The sequence below is a fragment of the Mesoplodon mirus genome, assembly GCF_964341445.2.
Source record: "Mesoplodon mirus genome assembly, chromosome: 15".
Classification (NCBI taxonomy): domain Eukaryota; kingdom Metazoa; phylum Chordata; class Mammalia; order Artiodactyla; family Ziphiidae; genus Mesoplodon; species Mesoplodon mirus.
This window is the reverse complement of record NC_138991.1, coordinates 21,440,542-21,445,331: the sequence shown is the minus strand read 5'-3', so window position 1 is coordinate 21,445,331 and position 4,790 is coordinate 21,440,542.

Sequence of the window (4,790 nt, the reverse complement as noted above, 5' to 3'; positions counted from 1 at the left end):
AGAGGTAACTCCTATCCTGACTTTTAATAGCATAGATTAGTCTGTATTACATATATAGTATGTTGACTTCTAATAACATCAATTAGTGCTGGTTTGAGGACTTTATGGAAACAGCATTGCTCAGGACAACCTCTTTTATGTCTGGCTTCTCTCACCCAGCTGCATGTTCAGGTAAGATTCATCTGCAGTGTTGCGTGTACTTGTAAATAGCTCATTCTTTTTGCTCTGGAGGATTCCATTGTGTGGCTCACCTCAGTTTATATATCCATCCAGCTTTGATGGATATACCGTTGTTTCCAGTTAGGGATTACTAAGAATGTGCTGTTGACAACATTCTTGCACATGTCTTTTGGTGAAAACTTGTAATATTCTAGTCGGATAGAAACCTAAAAGTATAATTGCCAAAGCCTCTTTTTCATAGCAACTATTTTATGCTTCCTTTCATTTTCGTTTTCTGCAATGAAATTCACAAGGGATAATCTACCGAAACACATATATATCAATACGATGCCCAGTCTGTAATATAAACGAGGTATAAAAGAGAAGTCATTTATAATAAAATCATGTGTATCTCCATATGTTCTTGGGCACAACTACCCAAAAAGACGTAATAACCCTTATCTATTCATAATGAGTAAGTTTGGATTCCAAAGATGTAAGCAGATCAGACACCCATAAACGCAAGAAATGCAGGAAAATGACAGGGCAGGAGGTGCAGGTGAAAATTAAAATAAAAACGGTTGTTAGGGCAAGACACAACACACCCAACTCATTTGTATACGATAAGAGAAAGAGAGAAATAACCTTAATTGAAGTAGGGAGAACACACCAAGACACATCGCAACCTGTCAGGTGGAGAGAAAAAGGAGGGTGAGCATCTGAGTGCAGTGATAAATAATTCCCATTTTATGGCACACGACAGGTGAGGGGTGTGATCACGCAGAAAACACATCTTCCTTAGAATCTCACTCCGCAACAGAGGGGTGCATTCTGCCTTCAGAACTTAAAAAAAAAAAAAGGCCATTTACTACCACATCCCTCATTAAGGATTAGCAGATGGATCACAAGAGGAAGCTTTCCATTCAGTGCTATCGAGAAACCATGTGGTGCATCCATGGGGACAGTTTCTGAGTAAGACTGAAAAACAACAGGTAACCCCCAAATAAATCATCTCAATGTGTAATTTTCACAACATAGATTCAAAGCAACCGTCCCTAAAGAAACCCAGATTTCTTGCATCTCTAATTTATTAATATTTGGCTCTAAACCTGTAAAAAAAAAAAAGCTACATATCTCTTCTATTCAATATTTACAGTTGGTTTCACTGTCTTTGCTGTAATTGCATCCATGCCCTGGAAATTTTTCCTCTCAATATGTAATTGGTGATAGTCTAATACATTGACTAGACAGAATGGAGAAAGAGAAAATTATGCAATAATTGAGTTACTGTCCTTTTTCCATTTATGCTTCCCTGTCAATAACAACCTTCTCCTAAGTTACTGAGTTTTTCACATGATGTCTCAGGAAAACCTTTCAGTATTGTGATGCACTAAAGCCTGACCTATTTATATTTGTCTTGAGTTTTCATCGGGTGGACATTTGAAAGTTGTGAAGGATGCAGGGCAATTACCAACAGGGTGAGACTGTTCTGTGCACTGTGAGATGCCCAGGATCCCTGGACCTTGCCCCTAAATGTCACAAGCACCCCCCAATTGTTAGTGACAGCCCAAAATGACCCCATGAATTTGTAAAATGCCCCCTAGAGAACTACTGGCTTAAATCTGCTTCATCTCAATCCTGTCCTCTTCATCCCAAACTCATTTGTTGGTATTTGGGTTCAAGTACAGGGTTTGACATTCACCCTTATTATATTTCATCTTCTTATATTCAGCCCATTGGTCCTGCTTGTCAAGGTCTTTGGACACTCTGGTTCTGATACTCAATGTCCTATTGCCCTTCCCAGCCACACTGTAAAGGGCCATTTTTCCATCTTAAAATGATGGTTAGATAGTTGAACGGGATGGAGCTGGGACAGAACCCTGTGACAATCTACTCTAGACCTCTCCTCGGGCCAGCAGTGAGCTGATATTTGACATCTTCTGGCTGCTGGTTATTTGTGGTCTCACAGGATGCAACCCACATTGCATCAGTTTCTTCTTAGAATGTTTAAATTTTACAACTTCGTAGGAGTGGAAACAGCACAACTCAGAACAGAGAATTTACTTGCCCAAGGTCACTTGGCAAATGAGGGTCAGAGCCGGGGTACAGCTGGCTGCCCCAGGGCTGACCCACTCCAGGCTCCAGAAGATTTACATTCTTCTAATGGCTACTAAGCAGCCCAGGGTGGACCGTGCACTGCTCTGATCTGGCCTAAAAAGGGGTGGAATCCAGGGGCCTCTCCCAGCCAAGGGCACCGTGTCCACAAGTCTATTTTGGCATCTGGCTTGTCTCTGGAGAATGGGCAGGGAGCCAGCACTCCATGGAGAGTGTGGGGTGAGCACTCATCAGATTACAGACACCAGCAGCCGCCTGCTCAGGCATCCGGGACAGAGTGGTGGACAGAGTCCCAGGACAGGTGGCCCAAGCAGAGTCTCCATCCTCCAGTCCTTTATTTCCCTATCTGTAAAGTGAGAGCAATCCCTCCTCCCTTGCTTACCTCCCAGGGGTATTATAAAGAGCCAACAAGGAGGACCAGACTGTTTAGGCCTTCTAGAACATTCCAAAGACATTGTCTTTTACTCTGGGTTTGATGGGAGCCATTGAAGGAATTTGAGCAGAGGAGACAAGTGATCTGACTTAGGTTTTAACAGATGCTCTGGATTCTGCAGGGTGAAAGTTTGAAGTCGATAGATGCATGAGGGGGCTACCGCAACATCTGGGCGAGAAATGATGGTGGTAGTCCGGGAGGTGGTGATATATCTGGATATATCTTGGATATATTCGGATTTTTTTTTTTGGCCACACCACACGGCTTACAGGATCTTATTTCCCTGATCCGGGATCGAACCTGTGACCCTTGCAATGGAAGCATGGCGTCCTAACCACTGGACCGCCAGGGAAGTCCCTATCTGGATATAACTTGAAGTAGTGCCAGTAGGATTTGCTAACAGATTGTGAGAGACAGGTATCAAAGATGATTCCAAGGGGGACTTCCCTGGCGGTCCAGTGGTTAAGACGCTTCCACTGCAGGGGTCACGGGTTCGATCGCTGGTCGGAGGGAGCTAAAATCCTACATGCCACGTGGTGCAGCCAAAAAAAAAAAAAAAAGAAAAGATGATTCCAAGAGTTCTGACCTAAGGAAGGAGGAAGTTTTCACTGTCTGTGATGGGACGGCTGTGGGAGGAGCTGGCCAGAAGTTTGATTTGGGACGTGGGAAGTCTGAGTTCCTTCGAGTGGGAATATCAAGTTGATGACCATTATATAAGTAAGCCCTGATGCTTCTCCCAGAGAGGCACTTGACTCTGACAGTGTGCACTTGATTTTGTGATGGTAGCTTGGTCAAAAATCGGTGTCTGTATATGGAGCATCCACCCCTCCACCCCTGCTTGTTTGCTCTCTTTGCTTGGCGCCTGGATATACTTGCCTCAATTCCCACCAGTCTCTTCCTGTGCCTCGGGTCCAGCCCCGCTAGATGGTAGCTGCTTTCTCCCTGAGATGCCCCAAGTAGACCTGGAAACCCCAACGTGAGTTCTGAATACTCTAGCGTGGCCTATATTTAACACCAGATTGTCCTAAACATACCCTCCCTGGTGTGTGAAAATCCACTCAGTTGTTTTCGTGTGATATGGTAACAGACAGTTTATTTAAGTGGGCTGTAGTGCATGCAGAAGGGCTCTGGAACCCATTCCTGCTGCCGAAAGGTGACGAATTATTAGTGAGCTGCTGAGTCTCTGAGCCTGTTTCCTCATCTGTAAAATGGCCATAATGTCCTTTCCTGGGTGGAAGGGAAGAAATAATCACAGTGAGGTTCAGAACCGTGTCTTCCTGTCACTAGCTCAGAGTTAGACAGCCTCCTGAGTTAGGATTCTGGGATTCAGCCCCAGCCGTCAACTGCACTGGAAGCAACCCCTCAAGACCATATGGTTCTAGCTGCCAGCCTTTAAGAAATCTAGGACCTACAAACAAGCAGTGGCTTTCTTATGTCACTCAGCAGCACAGGCCTGAACTGGAGCTGGGACCCCGGCTCTCCTGACCCCAGTCCAGGGCATTGCCCTTACCCCAGCCTACCCCCACCCCCCCCACACACACACATGCACACACCCTCAGGGTCTCTTAACCTAAAGTAAAGCAGTCCATCCTCCCAGTCAAAGAAAGATGGGCTCTACCTGCCACACATTCTAGCTTGCCCTGGAGCCCCCCTATCTTCTCCTCCCTCCCTCCCTTGACACTCTCCCTGTCTGTCCTGCTGCCCATCTGTTTGGCATTGCTCAGGTCTCCAGGAACTAGACTTTCAGGGAAGGGTCTGAACTTCGGGTCTCCCACAGGTCCCTGAATCTAAGTACTAACTTATTATGGTGTGTGCCAAGCGAATATAATATCGCTTATCCAATCTTCTTGGCAACACCAAGAGATGGAAACTATTCTTAGTCCCATTTTACAGATGAGTAAACTGAGGCCTAGCAAAGTTAGAAGGCAGAGCTGCGATTTTATTTTATTTATTTTATTTTATTATTATTATTTTTTGCGGTACGCGGGCCTCTCACTGTCGTGGCCTCTCCCGTTGCGGAGCACAGTCTCCGGATGCGCAGCCTCAGCGGCCATGGCTCACGGGTCCAGCCGCTCCGCGGCAT